The sequence below is a fragment of the Callithrix jacchus genome, chromosome 6 (genome assembly GCF_049354715.1).
Source record: "Callithrix jacchus isolate 240 chromosome 6, calJac240_pri, whole genome shotgun sequence".
Classification (NCBI taxonomy): domain Eukaryota; kingdom Metazoa; phylum Chordata; class Mammalia; order Primates; family Cebidae; genus Callithrix; species Callithrix jacchus.
Genome location: NC_133507.1, coordinates 114,076,502 through 114,096,779, shown reverse-complemented (window position 1 = coordinate 114,096,779; position 20,278 = coordinate 114,076,502).

Sequence of the window (20,278 nt, the reverse complement as noted above, 5' to 3'; positions counted from 1 at the left end):
TTTTAAGGTTAGGAAATGCAGAAGTAAATAGGTCAAGCTACTTAGCCCAGAAATACACACACACACACACACACACAAACACACTATGTATATATTTTCACTTAGATGTATATTTTAGATGCATATTATATTTTTCTATGTGTGCATGTATATATCTGCATATACACACATATATGAGAAAAAAACAAGTCAATATGTCAACTAAGATTAAAAACTCAATTAATACAATTACACCAAACCAAGCATAAAAAGACTTCTTCTTGTAGGTCTGACATAGAAATAGCTTGGAAGTTGTCTCACTTGAAATTATAAGACTATATATATATATATATATATATTTATTTATATATATATTATGTATTTATATATAATTATAAATTGTATATATATATAATTTATGTATATAAGAATTATATATATATATATATATATACTGAAAGGCAATTGCTTTTCTTGAACTGATCAGAGAACTGAGGTTGGAGGACACACTACCATGCTAAAATCTGAGGAGACAGGTACTTCAAGAGAGATACTACAAGTCAAATATACTTACTTGGGACAGAAGCCACTGAAGTCATACAATGGTAGGAAAACAAGTTGTAATTCTGTTGAATTTCTGAAGCTGATTATGGACCAACATGAGAATGAGAAATGCCAAGGGCTACAGTCTTGCAAACGTAGGGTATGCTTTAGCTGGCTTTCCTTCTAGATATCCCATCAGGTTCTCAAAGTGTGAATCTGAGAAATAATCCCCATGGTCCCAGTGGAGGGAGGGGAAAAGTAACCATTGTGAAACATGAACAAAACATTCTCTACCAACACACAAACAAAACAAACACACAAAGAAACATTTAATAGAGGGTAACACTTCACTGGAGCCAACTCTGAAATTTTATTCCAGCTGGATGAAGATAATTCTTTACTCTGCAGCACCTGCCAATGCTTCCTGTTTCACTATAAAACACAGTCAGTAGGGGCAGGGATTTAAGCAAATATATTGGGAATTTTTAGCCAGAGACAGTATTTTGGAGCAAGGGAGAAAAATGCTATACCTGTGGAGGAGAAGCAGAAACCCTTGCGGAAGTTCAAATATTAAAAACAGAGGCTCACTATAAAATGAGAGTTAATCAGATTATAAAACACTTCTACCTAACCATCTCATGTCCTAATGTCATACTAATGAGACTCCAGCTTTAAAAAATAAGGGTTTAAAATTGAAAAAAAAAAAAAGAGAGAGAGACTGTCTTCAATGAGAATGCATAGCACATTCCCATTACCAAGAGGAGAAGTAAAGGAATTTGAATCCCTATTATGGTAGCTACAACAGACATTAAACATAGCTTGATTCCTACCTAAATTATTATAAACCCTCCCACTCAAGTCTTATTTGCTTCAATTTCTATTCTTCAGTACAACATGTCTTGCCTTCATTAAAATTTACAATGTATGCCAAAGGCAAAAAAAGACACAATGTGAAGAGACAAATTCTCAGGACCAGACTCAGATGTTAGAACTATTAACAGTGAATTCAAGGCAACTTCACCTATGGTTAATATGTTAAGTACTGCAATGGTAAAAGTAGACAACGTGCAAGAGGAGATGGGTTATGTAAGCCAAGATAGAAGCCCTGAAAACAAAAAGGAAATGGCATAAATAAGAAGCACTTCAAAAGAAATAAAGAATGTCTTCTAAGGTTTTATCAACAGGCTCCACATGTTGAAGTAAATAATCAGTGAAATTGAGGGTAGATCAAGACACTTTCCAAATTGAAATATACAAAGGGTAAAAAAGAAAGAAAGAGAAGAGAATATCCAATAATTAACTCAAAAAAATTATAAAAGGTAACATACCAGAATAAGAAGGAAGTTCAAAATAAGTATTCCTGAGTTATACTGATATAAATAAATAATTGAACAGATCAATGAGGGACAATAGACAATTCTCTCAAGAAGAATAATTACAAATGTTTTTTGTAGATGCTTCCCATCCAACAAGGTGGAGTATAACTCCCTGTTCTTTAAATCTGAGTTGTGCAGAATGACTTCTTTACAGAATATGGTAGTCCAAGGCTGGTGGAGTGAGGAGAATAAAATTTTGCAGTAGAGAAATTTGACAAACAGTATCTTATTCATGTGATCAAGGTATCTTGATGTGATATCATGAGAGCTAAACTGTTCTTTGTCATTTTCCTTTCCAAAATGTATAATTCCTGTCTAACCCTGAGGAAAACATTAGACAATTTTAAAACAGCTTATAAAATACCTGATTAGAACTCCTTGAAACCATCAAGGTCATCCAGAATAAATGAAGTCTGAGTAACTGTTCCAGTCTGGAGAAGCCGAAGAAAACATGACAACAAAATGTACTGGATGGGATCCTGTAATGCAGAAAGGAAATACAAGCAAAGGGCCAGGGGTGGTGGCCAGTGCCTGTAATCCTAACACTTTGGGAGGCAGTGTCGGGAGGATCATGTGGTTAAGAGATCGAGCCCATCCTGGTCAACATGGCGAAACCCCGTCTCTACTAAAAATACAAAAATTAGCTGGGCGTGGTGGTGTGCGCCTGTAGTCCCAGCTACTCAGGAGGCTGAGGCAGGAGAATTGCTTGAACCCGGGAGGCAGAGGTTGCAGTGAGCCAAGATCAAGCCACTGAACTCCAGCCTGGTGACAGAGGAGACTCCATCTCAAAAAAAAAAAAAAAAAAAAAAAGAAAAGAAAAGAAAAGAAAAAAGAAAAAAAAATTAAAAAAAAAAGAAATACAAACAAAGAACAGACATTAGTTAGTAAAAAATATATCAATATTAGCTCATAGTTTGCACAAATGTACCAGATTAATAATGTAAGACATTAAATAGGGGAAACATGGTATGAGGTATATGGAAATACTATACTAGTCTCATAATTTTCCTGTAAATCTAAAACTATTTTAAATAAATATATTATATAACATATATGTGTGTGTTTATATATGTATAGTCCAGTGTTGTTCTTTTACGCTGAAATCATTAAGAGTGACATACAGGCGCGCACACACACACACACACACACAAGTGTGGCATGCACCTAAAATCATTCAGGTCACATAATTACATAGAAGACACACAAAAAAATGATGAGCAGCCTATATATTTTTCCTATGATTTGATCAAATATAGGCCAAACCATGTAATATTAATACAATTCCAGAAAAAGTCTGCGTGGTTATCTATCATTAAAAACTGGGCTTCAAGTACCATACAATCATTCTGGTTTTCTTTTTTCTTTTAGTACAGAATTTAATAAATTACATGATATATTCAACACCTCATTTTGAAATAATATTTGTGTTAGATGATTTTGTTTAACTCTAGGTTTGTATTAGTATTTTGAGCACATTTAAGACAGGCTAGGCTAAGCTAGGATTTCTGGCAGGTTAGCTGTATAAAATACATTTTGAGTTACAATATTTTCAACTTACACTGGATTTATCAGGATGTAACACAAGAAGCATCTGTAATTTGTTATTAAAGTGGCATGAAAGTTAATATTGAATTGGATTTTAAGACTATGTAGTGTTGAAACTTCTATTTATTTGTTTATAAAATTCTAGGAAGATAATTAATATTTCAAATCTTGGTTTTCATCTAAAGACTAAAAAATGATTGGATGTTTGTTTAAGTTATTTTCAGGTTTTTTAGACTCTTTTATTTGACAATACATGTTTCCGTTATTCTAAAATCTATTTTAAGGTAATTTTAGTGTCCATAATAAGGGCCATTTAGTTTTATAAAGCCAATAAAAAAGTGAGAGAAGAGTTGCCAGCAAAGTTTACCATGCCACATGTCATATATATGCAGAAATTTAATTTAACGAACTATGATTAGTAGCTGCACACACACACGAATACACACAAAGAAGAAAATACGGAAATAGAAATATATAAGAAAATGTAACATGTATATTAGAGTCTTTTATACGTTGTGTTTCATAACAGCTAATATTAAATTATAATATCAAGAAGGAAGAATTACATGTCTCATTCTTGGAATGTATTGATTACTCAAACACAAAATAAAAAATAAATTTAATCATAATTTAGTCTGATAATACTATATGTTCATTGTTATGTATCAAATTCAACACAGAAGCAAAATTATTTAAGTTATGTGGATGCCATTGGCACTGGAGTAAATTTAATTCACATAGAATTCGATTTACTATAGGTTGGTTAGATTACAAAATTTTCATTGTTTATTACTAACAAATAAAATACATATTTGTCAAATAATCACACTTTTTTCTTCTTTTTATTTTACAAATTGATAAATAACAATTGCACATATTCATGTGGTATATAGTGATACTTTGGCATACCAATATGCCAGTGTGTAGTGATCAGATTCAGATAATTGGGATAACCATAAATTCAAACCATTATCATTTCTTTGTGTTATTCGTTTTTAATGAATGAAGTTTATAACAACTGAGGGTAAGACCACGAGAATTTAAAGAAGAAAATACTCTCTGAGATAAAAATGTAAAGATGCTTTTATTTAGTGATACATAATATTAACATTGTGACATTTTCTGCAGCCTTTGCTTTGAGGAAATTTATCATTTCCTTTTAAAGTTTCTTATTGGCCATTATTATTATTGCCATTGTTAGACTTATATAATGGTGTAGTCGTTATAGGAAATCATCTAAACTCATATTTTTCACCATGCAGTAACAAAAGGATTTAGCAACATGCATATAAATGTGACCTCATAAGTGTCTGCTTAAAAAAAAAATCCTGGGCACATGAAATGATAGTTTTTTTTTTTTTTCTGGATATTATACCCTACTTTCATAATGTTCTTTCCCATTTTATTAAATGTTTCATAATGTGACACCATTCATCATCCTTTTTATTGCTTCCTGTGCTGTCATAGTATATATATCATATAGTAGGTATAACTTAATAATTAATAACAACTCTGTGCAATGACGATAGAATTAGATGGACCTCTAGTAGAATCCTGTGATAATACGACTTTTGCACATTTTCTAGTCTCCTTGAGCTCCAATTTTCCTTGGAGGATAAGGGAAATAACATTTATTAAAACACCAAGTGGATTACATATGTAATATATGTACAGTTATTTAGGTGTTTAATAAATGATAATAATTGCATTACTGTTAAAAATGTATGTGACTTTTTATTTTTTATAGGATTGCAGGATTTTGAGGAACAGTAATTGTAATTCCCTTTAGAATCTGTCCCAGAAGTTGCCAATCTAATTTGGTTTTTATTTTAAATGTAATGAATGTTATAAAACTAAAAGTTATTTTGTAGTCTAGCAATTTGCTTTATTTAATTTAGTCCAGAGAACTACTCAATATTTCGAACGTTTATTTAAATAAAAATCTACCTTAGTATGTATTGCTTCTCCCAACATTAAAGATTATACTTTTATATAATGAACTGATAGTTCCTATGTATGTTTTATTTGTACTTTGGAAATTGACATTTTGATACTTTCATAATAAAGTAAACTTTGGAAACTAGATTTCTTTACAATGCATTTCATTGACAAGATATAAGTCTGTTACAATAAGTGGTTAAGCAAGAGAGAAATAGTTGCATTATTAAAATTACATACAATTCAAATGTTGCAAACCTCTGGTTTATCAGAGTCAAAAGATTATTTAATTGAATAATTCTGTATTAATCAGAAAAATAAACTTTCTCTGTTAGGCTAATATTTTCTGCAATCATTTTACTATATAATTTTTGAAATGAGTAATGATGTGTTTTTGTTGTTATTTGAGAAATGCCAATATTAAATCCTGATTTTTTTGTAACATAGTGTTTAGTATATAATTTTAAATAAAATAATCTTTATTGGAAGAAATTTTGTACATTTTACCTACAAAATCTCCATCAGAATTTTATATGCTTAAGACATCAATCCAACAAAACTATGATTAAACACATGTCTCTGACTTGTTTTATTGATTATAACCATTTTAGTTATTAATCTGAATTCACATTTACCCAATATGTCATTTGAAAATTTAGCTAACTGATAAATTCTAGTCATCAGATTATTTTTCATGTTCTTTAATTTTACATTATAATTTCAAACAGATGCTTCATTAAAAAAATACATAAAACAGGATAATGATAAACATACCCTTTCATGGTGTATGTAGTTACTTTAAGAAAAGCTCTGAATGATGCATTTGGTGTTTCATATGTCACAAAATAAAATGTATTCTAGTGTTTTAGTTTTTATAATACCACAAATATTTTTGCTCTTTAATATTTAACACAGTGCTGTTTACAAATCTCTCCAACAAATCTTTATTCCAAATACAGGGTTCCTAATTTCTACATGAAAATGTTGGAGGCTTCTCAGACAACTAGAACATATTATTTAACTAGGCTTCTGTAGGGTTTCTTCGCCTCTCTAATATTTATAACAACATATTATGTCAGTAAAATTAGCTGAAAACTGAAGATTCAAATACTAGTATTATCCATATATTAGGTGTTTATTTCCTAGAGAGGAGTGTGACTTAGTCACTTTATTGTAATAATTTTCCATCTTTTTAATGCGGGCACTAACTAGATGACTGTTATAGAATCTGCTAAAAAAGAAGAATCTTGGGATAAGGTCACTGTGCCAAATGATAAAATAAAATCAGGTATTCAATTCACGACCAAACTCCCAAGTAAACAATAAATAAAGGGTTATATCTCAGGAATGGCTTTTATAGCCTAAAATACTTAAGCAGTCTCCATTAAATGCAGTGCTGATATTCTTAGTTTGAAAGAACAAGATAGGATTAAATAAAAACACCCATCAGTCCTACTTGAGGTTCAGAGGTTTCTAAATTTTAAAAAGGGCCTGACTTCATAATACATGAATCCTAAGAAAGTAGAGATGAATTAGATAAGGTTGCTCTACATATATTGCCATATTCAAGCTATGCTCAGTTATTTAAATGTCATATAACTCTAAAACTCAGATTCCTATTTTGAATAATGTCTGATTTTACTTAAAATTTATTTCCATTTAGATATTCTTAGCATGAAGAACCCCAAGTATAAGCTATGTTCTTTCCTTTTCGTTAAACTTTTTAAAGGCATTTGTTGCTATAATTTACTTTTCAACTATTTTGTTTGGTACAACTGAGATATTAAAAAGCTGCATATCTTCAATCCGTTATTTTGGTGAGTTTGGAGATAAATATATACTTGTGAAACTATCATTACTATCAATGCCATAATTATATCCATCACTTCCCAACTCCCATCTCCTTTGTTATTATTTTTTTGTTCTTTTCTTCTGTGGAAGAACATTTAACATAAGATTTATCCTTAGCAAAATGTAAGTATATAATATACTATGTTAGTTCTAGGCATTGTGTTGTGTATTAGATCTTCAGAAATTCTTTATCTTGAGTAACTGATATTTTGTATAATTTTGAAATCATCTTCCTATTGCCCCCTCTCCCTTATCCTCAACACCATCATTTTATTCTCTGTTTCTATGAGTTTGACTACTTTAGATTCCACCTGTAAGTGAGATCATACAACATTTGGTTTTCTGTGCCTAGATTATTTCCTTTAGCATAATGGCCTCCATATCTAACCATGCTGCAAGTGGTAGAACTGCCTTCTCTTTTTAAAGGTGGAATCATATTCCATCTCATATATAAGTTGGCATACATATATGTATGTATCTGTGTATGTATTGGTGTGTGTGTATATCTAATTTTCTTTATCCATTCATTAGACAATGGACATTTAGTTTGCTTCAATATACTGGCTATTGTGAAGAATTTTTCAATGAATATGGGAGTATAAATATCTCTTTGAGATTCTGATTTCAATATTTTTGGATATATACCCAGAAGGGAGATTTCTGGATCATATAGTAGTTTTATTTTGAATGTTTTCCATAATTTCTATACTATTTTCCATAATTTCTTTAGCGACTTAATTTCCAACAACACTATACAAGGTTTTCCTTTTCTTTAGATCCTCAGCAACATTTATCATCTTTTTATAACAGCCATCCTAATCGGTATGAAGTGATATTTTTTGTGGTTTTGATTTGTATTTCTCTGATGACTAGTGGTGATGAGCACTTTTCCTCTTGGCCATTTGTATGTCTTTTGAGAAATGTCTATTCAATTCTTTTGCTCATTTAAAAAATCATGTTGTTTTCTTGTCACTGAGTTGTGTGTGCTTCTTACATAATTTGAATATTAATCTTTATCAGATATATGGCGTACAAATATTTTATTCCATTTGGTAGGTTACCTTTTTATTTTGTTGGTTATTTCCTTGGCTGTGCGGAAGCTTTCTTGTTTTAAATAATGTAATTCATCTATATTTGCTTTAATTGCCAGTTTTTGGTGTCATGCCAAAAAAATTCCATTGCCAAGATCAATATCAAGGAGCTTTACTCCAGTGCTTTCTTCTAAGAGTTTTACATCTTTGGGCCTCATATTTAAGTCATTAACTTGTTTGGGTTGATTTTTATATGCTATAAGAAAAGGATCCACTTTCATTATTTTCCATGTGACTATCCAGCTTTTCTAACACCGTTTATTGAAGAGACTATCTTTTACCCATTGTGTATTCTTGGAACTCTTCTTAAAAATTATTTGGCCGGCCGGGCGCGGTGGCTCAAGCCTGTAATCCCAGCACTTTGGGAGCCCGAGGCGGGTGGATCACGAGGTGAAGAGATCGAGACCATCCTGGTAAATATAATGAAACCCCGTCTCTACTCAAAATACAAAAAATTAGCTGGGCATGGTGGCGCGCACTTGTAATCCCAGCTACTCAGAAGGCTGAGGCAGGAGAATTGCCTGAACCCAGGAGGCAGAGGTTGTGGTGAGCCGAGATCGCGCCATTGCACTCCAGCCTGGGTAACAAGAGCGAAACTCCGTCTCAAAAAAAAAAAAAAAAAAAAAAAATTATTTGGTCATATTTATGTGAGCTTATTTCTAAGGTATTTTGTTTCATTAGTCTATTTGTCTGTTTTTGAGCTAATATCATACATTTTTATTGTTATACCTTTGTGATATAATTTGAAGTCAGTAAGTTTGATACTTCAAGGTTTTTGCTTACTCAGCGTTGCTTTAACTATTTACAGTTTCTGTGGATCCATGAGCATTTTAGAATCTATTCTATTCTACTCATTGCATTGAGGTGTATTCCTTCTATACCATTTTTTTGCTGTTTTTAATAAGAAAAGGTGTTGAATATATTGTCAAATACTTTCTCTATATCTGTTAAAATAATCACATGATTTTGTCTTTCATTCTGCTAATGTGGCATAGCCCATTTAATAATTTGTGTTTGTTGCACCTTTCTGATATCCCAGAAAAAATGCCACTTGATTATGGAAAGTGATCCTTTTAGTGTACTATTGAATTTCATTTGCCAGCTTTTGTTGAGAATCTTTACATCTATATTCATGAAAGATTGTTGTCTGTGATTTTCTTTTCTTGTAGTGTCTTTGTCTGGCTTTGGTATTAAGTAAATTCTGGCTTCATAAAATAAGTTTGAAAATTTTCTCTTCCATTTAATATTTTGAATCATTTGAGTAACATTAATTTGTTAAATCTTTTGTAGAATTTGTCAGTGAATCCATCTGGCTCCGACCATATTTTGTTGGAAGGTTTTTGATTTTTGATTCAATCTCCATGCTATTTATTGTTCCATTCAGATTTTTTATTTCTTCATGATTCAATCTCAGTAGGTTGTACGTTTTTAGAAATTTATTCATTTATTCTAGGTTATCTAATTTGTTTGTCTAAAATTGTTTATAGATAATCATTTGTATTTCTGTTGCATCAGTTGCAATGTTTTCTCTTTCTTTTATACATTTATTTATTTGAGTCTGTGTTCTTACTTCTTGGTCAATTTTTGTTTTATTTTTTTTCAAAAACCTAACTTAGTTTTGTTGGTGTTTTCTATTGCTTTTTTTCTGGTCTATATTTCATGTATTCTCTTTTAATATTTACTCTTTTCATTCTTTTGCTAATTTTGTGATTAGTTCATTCTCTCTTTGTTTTAGTTACATGGAGTGTAAAGTTAGATTGTTTGTTTGAGATCTTTCCTTATTCTTAATATAGGTTTCTTGAGCCAACCTTCTATTTATAAACTATTTAACAGTTGTCATTGCCCAGCTTATATGTATCCTGAGCAGACTAAGAAATACATGTGTAAAATAAAAATGTTAAAAGAAAATATATAAAATGAAATTTGATTGGAAAGGTCAATACAGTAATTAGTTTCAGTCTCCACTTAGAGCCTTGCCACTACCTGCATGGCTCATGAGCACAGTCCTGTCCACTCTGTCATGTGCTTCCTACTAGAGCCACCCCCAAAACCACATCACCTGGGCAAGGTGAGTATGTGCCTGGCCCATAACACATGACTGCCTGAAAACTAGACTTATTTTTCTAAAGATCAGAAATGTTAAAAAACTAAGTACAGTTTTTGTTTTTTTTTTAACATTTGAAGCAATTTTGAAATATTTTTCACAAAATCTGAAATTCTGCATTACAAAAAAAAAAATATGAATAGCTGAGTGTCCAAGAGAGAAGAGAAGGTTCCAGATGCTCACTCCAAAGAGGAAATTGCAAAGAAATGAGAACTCTCCCAGGAGTAAATACATGAATGGTTACTTTCACCTGGTGCTGGGAGTCAGGTAGAGTTTGAATAAAAGATGTAACCCAGTGGCAAGACTTTTATTATCTCTCACTACAATAGAAGTCAAGTCCTCAGCTTTTTATAAAGTATAAGACTGGAACAAACATTCCCACAGAAAGTTGGGATTCTCAAGGTAATGATGGAGTAGAGTTTTAAAGGCAGCTATCAGCAAAGGTAGATGATAATAGAAAAATATATTTGATTATGTATGAGCTCTGAAAGAAAGGAAAAATATCTCTCCTGAGAAGTTGAAGCCATAGACTTCGGATTCATGAAAATTTGGGATTTAAATTTATACTACTCAATTATTCAGGGTAGCCTCAAGTTTTCAATATTATATTAAAAATTGATCCAAGTCCCATGGTATACCTCAGGTGTCAAGCAGAAACTAATGCAAAATTGATCTAGAAAGGCATTTCCACAGCTAAACTTCAAAGTTTCCTTAAATAAAAAGAAGCCATGCTGAATATAATGCCATAATTAAAATACAAAAGATTAATCACAACCAGCAGCTGAAATATATCAAAAAAGACCTAGAGAATTGAATTATAATATAAAAATAAAGCTATTTAATCAGAAGCAAAAAATAGGTTCCCATAAAAAAAGAGTAATATTTTAGAAAAGCATATAAAATATCTAAAAATAAAAATGTGTTAATTGGAACTAACAGAAAAGATAAAATAGCAAAATAAAAATTTAAAAAAAGTATTCAAAATTCAATATACAATAAAGGAAAAAAAATTCAATTATAAATGTCCTAATTTTCTTGTTTAGGTGATTTATAAAAGTACTGATTTAGTTGAAACTTTAAGACAAGCATACATAGAAAAACAAAATTATTCACTAAAACATAGAGTAGCACATAAATCTTCTGATCTATTAAAAGATAGAAAAGTATATATAAACTTTCATCAATATAAGATTAAAATAAAGAGTTTTTTTAAAAAGAGTTGGCCATTAAAAATAGACTATTTTAATATTCTACACATTATTCATACTTTTATAAAGAAAACTACAAAACTATTGATGGTAATAGTGAGAATTTAATATTAACATAGTTCTTTAAAGAGAAAGCAATGTATAGTAAATAGGATATCATTGTTAAATGTCTGACGTCATTGTTAAAACAGAATAAGAAGTTGACATTCATTATTCAATTTGTTAAAATGTATTATTACTTAAAGGATTATAGGCATGTAGGTGTCATTATATTATTTTCTATGTTTTGTGTACTTAGATGTTTTAAAATTTTAATGAAGTATCTCCTGTCATACCTCTTAAATATATTCATTACATTGATGCCAAAACCAGATAAATATATCCCTAGGAAGTAAAACTGCAGACCAACATTTATTTATTTATTTATTTTGAGACGGAGTTTCGCTCTTGTTACCCAGGCTGGAGTGCAATGGCGCAATCTTGGGTCACCGCACCCTCCATCTTCTGGGTTCAGGCAATTCTCCTGCCTCAGCCTCCTGAGTAGCTGGGATTACAGTCATGCGCCATCATGCCCAGCTAACGTTTTGTATTTTTAGTAGAGACGGGGTTTCACTATGTTGACCAAGATGGTCTTGATCTCTTGACCTCGTGATCCACCCGCCTCGGCCTTCCAAAGCGCTGGGATTACAGGCGTGAGCCACCGCACCCAGCCCAACATTTCTTTTAAAATGTGATGAAAAATCCTCAGCAGTATATTAGAAAGTGAAACAAGAAGAATATATAAAAGACTATGCGTTGTTACTGAGTGGGATTTAGCTAAGTGATGTAAAGATGGTTTAATATATGAAATTAATATAAGTATTGTGTCATATTCGTAGAATGAAAGACATTTACCATTAACTCAATAGACACAGAAAAATCATTTGACAAAGTCCATCATCCATTCCATGGTAACAAAAAACAAATGAGAGAAAGAGATGTACTCAAAGCAATCAAAAATGTTAACAACAAAACTCACAACTAACTTCATATTTAATGTCAAATAATTTAATGTTTTTCCCTTAAGTTCAGAAATCAAAGAAATTTACTTTTTTCACTTCAATTCAATTTTTTCTGGAGGTTCTAATCAGGGAAAAATCGGGTCCATGGAAAGGAAGACAGCTTCTAAATTGGAATGGAAGTAAATCTGTATTTTAGATGACATAACACACACACCCATACATGTGTATGTTTGCACATACCTGTAATCCTAAGACTCAAAAAAATCAGAAATAATAAATATGTTCAGAAAGATTACAAGATGCAATTTCAATAATTAATTGAAGACTTCTAACAGGCAAAGTGGGAAGCTCTGAAGACCCACTCTTCATTGAAACTAGTAAAAACCATAAAATAAAAAAAAATATCTAGAATGGTACTTAGCAGACTATGACAAATGATGAAATATATATTCCTGAAAAATTTACCAAAATGCAGTAAGAATTTTGAGAGTTGCAGTATTTGACTAAGTCATTTTTATTATCTCCCTTCTCCCAGGTCACTGAGGTAGAAACTCCATTCAAGTCTTTTACAGCTAAGACCAAGTGCCTTTTTCTTCCTTGAGCTCCCATTTAGAAGGCTAGCTTCTCAGGAGGGGCTGATCATCAGCATTTACAATCCTACCTTAGCCACCTGTCAATAAGTCTAAGTTTTGCTGACTAGCTGAGCGGTGGGAGCTCCCTTATTCCATCACTCTTCCCACTCATAGAGTAGAGACTCTACTAGGGTGCTAGAATGCTGAAAATTCTTGAGCCCTATCACACTTGCCATAGCTGGTGGAATGAGGGTTCCACTCCAGAGGCAAACTGAGGAGACCTGGAGCTGTTGTCCCCTACCACACCGAAGCTTCTAAAGTGAGACTGTCACTTAGAGAGAAGAACATCATTTTCCCATACTTGCAAAAGATCCATGGCTCAGAAACTTTTCCTAGGATAGAGAAGTTACTAAAGAGAACTTCAAATCTTTACCCAATGAAACTGACTTGATTTGTAACAAAATGTGAAGGACAGCCCTATGGAACTCAAAAGACAGATTATTAAAAATACAAGACGACTGTTTAGAAAAACTCAAACTATGTTTTTCTTCTGCTCACACACCACCACAACAACTATCATCAACACAGACGTCTGTGACCAAATGTATGGGGGTTTTTCCCCACATACTAAGCAAGTAAGCAAGCAAGCGATTTTGCAGTAGACACCAACTGGGCCTCCTTCAATTCAATTCTGATACTATCTACCTGCAGAGAGCAACGTATACCACAGATAGAGGGTTCAGTCCCGCAAGACTGCCCCCTTTAGACACCAGTTTAAGTTCAAGCCTTTGGAACTTCTGACCAATCTGTTTCAAGATAGGGTTCCCAAGTCCTCCTCTTTGGGTTCAATTAATTTGTGGGGGCGGCTCACAGAACTCAGGGAAACACATATTTATTGGTTTATTAAAAAGATATTATAAAGGATACAGAGAAGGAGATGCATAAGGCAAGGCATGTGAGAAGGGGTACAGAACTTCTGTGCCCTCTTCAGGTTTATTACCCTTCGGGAACCTCCAGATCATCAGCTATCCAGAAGCTCTTTAAACTATAATATTTTGGGCCTGTTACAGAGACTTACATAGGAATGATTAGTTAATAGATTAGCCATTGGTGATCAACTTAACCCTGTCTCTCTAAAGGTTATGGGTGAGGCAGAAAGTCCCAACCCTCTAATCATGCCTTGGTGTTTCTGGTGATCAGCCCCCAACCTTAATTTGTCTAGAAGCTTCCAGCTGTGAAACAATCATTAGCATATAAAAATTCACCATTTTGGAGATTCTAAGGATTTCAGAATTTTTGCCAGGGACTGGGGTTGAAGACCAAATATGTATTTCATGACATTACAATAACCCATAAATCACAAAACTCAGGCAATTAAAACTGCCTGTGAGAGTGATGAGATTTAGCAAAGACTTTAAAGTAGGGATTATAAATATTTTCAAAGAACCAAATGAATTTATGGTTAAAGAAATAAAGGAAGGCATGACAAAAACATCACATATTATAAAGAATATCAACAAAAAGATAGAAATTATAAAAATTATCCAATTGAAAATTCTGGAGTTCAAAAGTGTAATGGCCAAAGTGAAAAAAAATTATCAGAAGATATTAACAGTAGATGTGAACTGGTAAGAGAAAGAATTAGCCAACTTGAAGATGCATCAATAAGGATTATGCAAGCCAAAGGCCAGAGAGAAAAATGAGTGAAGAAGAATCATCAAAGTGTCAGTGAAATGTGAAACAGCATTAAGTGCACCCAATGGGGGTTATGAAAAAAAAAGAGTAAGTGAAAGCTACAGAAAAAAATATTGGAAAACATGTCTGGTAACATTATACATTTGGAGAAAAACATCAATTTACTCATGTAGGAAGCTCAGCAACACTACGTAAGATCAGCTAAGACAATGAGAATATCTTGAAAACAGCAGAGAAATATTAATTATTGCTTAAAAAATTAATAAAAACCTTTCTAAGATGACTTCTTAGAAAGAATAGGACCAGAAAGCAGGGGGATAACACAAAGTGTTCATAACAGAAAAATCTTTGAGCAAGAATACTATATCCATCAAAGCTAGCATTAACAAATTAAAGCAAAATAGAGATGTTCTCAGACAAATATAAGCTGAAGAATATCTTGCAAACAGACTTGCCTTACAGGAATTACTGTAGGAAGTTCTGAAGGCTGAAAGCAAGTAATCCCAGACAATAAATCAAATCTGTATGAAAATATATCAGTGGTAAAGGGAATAATGTAATTACAAAAGACAGTATAAACAAATATAACTATATGTATTTATTGAAAAACATAAAATTATATAACTTAATATTTTAATAATGTAGACTTGAGTTTTAAAATTCATGGCTACATATAATATGTGTAATAATTTCACAAAAAGGGGTCAAAGTGAATAAAACATAAAGGTAACTTTTCTATGTCTTCCCAAAATGAAGCATAAATATGAAGATCTTTTATAAATTAAGGCAGATTATATAAACCCTACAATAACTACCAAGGAAAGAGCAAAAGCATCTGCAGAACACTCTAACAATTATAGACTAAACATTACATTCAAGTGAAACATTATTCAGGATATATTGTTGAATAAGACATAAAACAAGTACCCCCATATTTAAAATAAATCATACAAATGTGTTCTCCCACAATAATAAAATGGAATTAGAAAAAGAATAGCAGAAAGTAATTTTGGAAATTTGCAAATACATGGGCATAAACAATAATATTTTCAGCAAATGGTATTGGGACTATTGGATATTCAAATTAAAAAGAATAAAGTTAAACATCTATCTCATACCATATACAAAAATTAACTTAAAATGTGTCAAAAATCTACATGTAAAAGCCAAGATTATAAAACTCTTAGAAGAAAACAGAGGAACTATTTCTCAATTTCTTTAGGTAATTGTTTCTTAGATAAGACACTGAGTGCAGAATTGACAAAGAAAACAATAGATAAATTCATCAAAATTAAAAACCTCTTTACTATGTATAATACTACCAAGAAATTTAAAAGAAAAACCACAGAATGGAAGAAAAAATTTTGCAAATGAAATATCTGCCAGTCATTTATCTGATAAAGTTCTTGTATATATAATACATAGAGAATTCTTACAATAATAAAGAAAAAATCTTATTCAAAATGAGCAAATAAGATACGAACAAACTTTTCTCCAAAGAAGACATAAAGTGGACAATAAGTACATGAAAACATGTTCAACATAAATAATTATTAGGGAAAAAACAAATCTAAACCGAACTGAAACATTATTTCACACTCATTAGGATGACTGTAATAATAATACCAGACAACAACAACATCATCAAGTACATGGAGAAATTAGAACCTCACACATTGCTGGCACAAATGTAAAATCATTAGAAACTGGAAAGAAATCTGAACCCCCTCTAAATGTAAAGTATAGACCTACTATATGAACCAACAATTCCACTCCTATGTATATACCCTAAGAAAATAAAATATATGCTCACTCGAATACTTGTGACTAGCAACATTACTCATAAAAGTCAGAAAATAAAAATAACTTAAATGTTGATTAACTTTCAAGTGGATAAACAAAATATGGTATATCCATACAATTGAATATTTTATGGTAATAAAGAGAATGAAGCACTACCACATACTACAGCATGGGTGAACTTTGAATACATTCCACTACGTGAAAGAAACCAGTGACAAAAGATGTATTGTAAGATTCCCTTTATAGAAGTGCACAGAATAGGCAAAATCTGTAAAGACAGAAAACATATTAGTGGTTTCATAGGGCAGAGTTGGGGCGAGGGCAATGGAGAATCTTGGCTCATGGGGACAGAACTTCTTGTTTGGTAATGAAATATTCTAAATTTAGATTGTAGTGTTGGTCGCACTACTGTGAATATATTAAAAACATCAAATCGCATACTTTATGGCTTAATTTTATGATGGATGAATCATATCTTAACAAGATGTTCTTGAATATAGATTATGGAGTTATTATGTAGGGTGGTAAATTATTATGGTGAAAACTGCAATTATGCTTACACCGACCTAATATTGTTTGTATGTTTTCATACGTGAGAACGATTTAATTCATCAGTAATTAACAGTAAACAAATCACACTTACAAGAAAAATCAGTGCTGAAGCCAATCAAATAATAAAGTTTTTTTTTTTTTTTTTTTTTTTTTTTTCTTGAGACAGAGTCTGGCTCTGTCGCCCAGCCTAGAGTGAAGTGGCAAAAACTCGACTCACTGCAACTTCCATCTCCCGGGTTCAAGCAATTCTCCTGCTCAGACTCCCAAGTTGCTGGAATTACAGGTGCCTGCAACCACGCCCTGCTAATTTTAGTATTTTTAGTAGAGATGGGGTTTCACTGTGTTGGCCAGGCTGGTCTTGAACTCCTGACCTTGTGAGCCACACACTTCAGCCTCCCAAAGTGCTGGGATTACAAGTGTGAGCCACCAGGCCTGCTCAAGAAAGGATTTTTTGAGAGACACTAAACATGTAGAGGCAGAGCTATTTAAACCAATTATATCAATCCATGGTACTTTTAAAAAGTATCCTGAATGTGTGTGTCTGTGTCTTCCTGTGTGTTTGCATTTCTGTAACTAGCATAGTTTTGTTTTACTGGTGGTTTTGTTTATTTATGGAGATATTTATTTTTATGCACTCTTTTCGGTGTTAAAGAAAGTGACCATGTGGTATAAATTGCTTTTACAAAGTATTATTCATTGTTAGTACATCTCATAATGATTTTTCATTAAAAAACTCAGTTGCATTACATTGTAGTGACAATCAATACGCTCTCTGGCAAATCACAGGATAAATTGTACAAAGCGTTAAATAGCAAGAGCATGACACCTAAAAGGCTTTGTTGAAAGGAGTTATACAGTTTGCATAGAAAAATATCTTTATTGTTTTTTCATTCCATGTCTCATAATGACTAGGATTTTGTAATAAGAAGATCAAAACTAAAAGAATGTATATGGGTTTGCTACATTTATTATGCTCACCCTGATCATATCTGAGTTGCAAATAGATTTAAAGTTTATTATTCGGTGTTAGTGTACTGAGAAACACCACCTCCTTCACTCAAAATTAGGAGTTATATAATTAAGTAGTGAGTTTCAAAAATCATATAAGAGAGCAAAAAATCTGCATGTGTTTGTACGTATAGTCCAACAGTATGTATAATATATATGTTAGGATTGTAAAAATTGAATACATTTATTTGAATATGATTAGTTATATTAAGTAATTAACCTTATTAACTGGCATAGCAAGGGAAAAATTCACTGTTTTTCAAGGTGTTTCTTTCTTTAAAGGCTGTAAGTATTCTGTCAGCTTAAAACTGTAGAATAAATCTTTGTTTTTTTTCCCTTTATTCATGTTTTTTAATTTTTTTATTTGTTCACTTATTTCATCCATGAGCTAATAAGTCATTCTCTCTCCTTCTCTTTTCTCTCTTCCTGCAGTAAACTGAGTACCCACTGGGTACTTGGATAGTGATTTGCATAAGATGCCCAATAAGTATTTGAAGCAGATAGTAATTTGTTTATAATATTAATTACAGACTAAGTGACGTTACATTTATTCCTTTCTTTGAAAATATTTCCTCTGTACTTCTAATAGCAGCTTTTCTGCTGATTCAGCTACAACCTTGCCATTCTCTCCTTCTGGGAATCAGTTTTAGAGACACATATTTCTCTTCCATCATTTTCCTCTTTCCAGAAAACTGAGTGGACAGTCTTATATTACAAATTGCCTCTGGCTTTGCTATATGTGACGTGGAGCTACTTCTGTAGAGATGTAATACCCATCAAGAGTATTCCAAAGAGATAACAGGAACCTTAAAAATAATATTGATATCATCAAAATTTCAATATTTATTGCTTACATATTACATGTAAGTCACTATTTTTAGTTGTTTACATGAATTGTCTTATTATTCATTCTTACCATAATTTTATAAAACTAGTAAAATTATCCCCACTAGTGTGAAGAATTCACCTCTACTTCTCTTTTATAACTTTCATCCAAAGTTACACACCAAATTGTGCCATAATCTGAAACTATCGAAATGCTGAAATTTAATATTGCATAGTCTGTTTCCTGGTCACAATCTTTTTTTAAAAACTGTTTTGTTGTTCTTCAAATATTGAAACCTTTAGATATAGTAGGAGAAACCAGTTTATTACTTAACACTTGTGTCTATAACCATCCAGGAATCCATAATGTAATTCTTATCATTTTTTTCTTTCTCATTCCAAACTAACTCTACCAAAAATAGCTTTAAATCAATTAAATAATTCAAATGCAAGAAAATTGATTCAAACAATCTGAAGAATAATAGAAACAACAAAAGCGGCCGGGTGCGGTGGCTTACTCCTGTAATCCCAGCAGTCTGGGAGGCCGAGGTGGGCAGATCACGAGATCAGTTCCAGACCAGCCTATTCAATAAAGTGAAACCCCTCTTTACTAAAAATACAAAAAATTAGCTGGGGGTGGGGGCGCGTGTCTGTAATTTCAGCTGCTCGAGAGGCTGAGGCAGAAGAATCCCTTGAATCCGGGAGGCGGAGGTTGCAATGAGCTGATATAATGCCATTGCAGTCCAGCCTGGGAACCAGAGTGAAATTCCCTCATAAAAGAAAGAGGAAAGGAGGGGAGACAAGGGGAGGAGAGGAGAGGAAAGGTGAAAGGAAGGAGGGAGGGAGGGAACAATCAAAATGAGATAATAGAGAGGGAATACTGACATATAGTTTTGCAACTCAGTTTAATAATCTCCTGACTTACATACCCAGCAATCTCCATAGAACTCTAATCATTTCCCATTTTTCTCAGTAATTACTCTTAACTTTTGCTTAGTTTAGCATTTAAAACACGTTCATCCATTATTTTCATGATATGTTGCGTCCTTCACTGTGAAAATTAAGACCCATTTGACGAGACATTTTCTGATATAGCTACATGTCTCCTGTCAGTGTGTTTCAATTTGCAAACGTCTACATTGTTAGAAATCCTTATCTTAGTGAAAACGTAGTTCACTTTTTTTCAC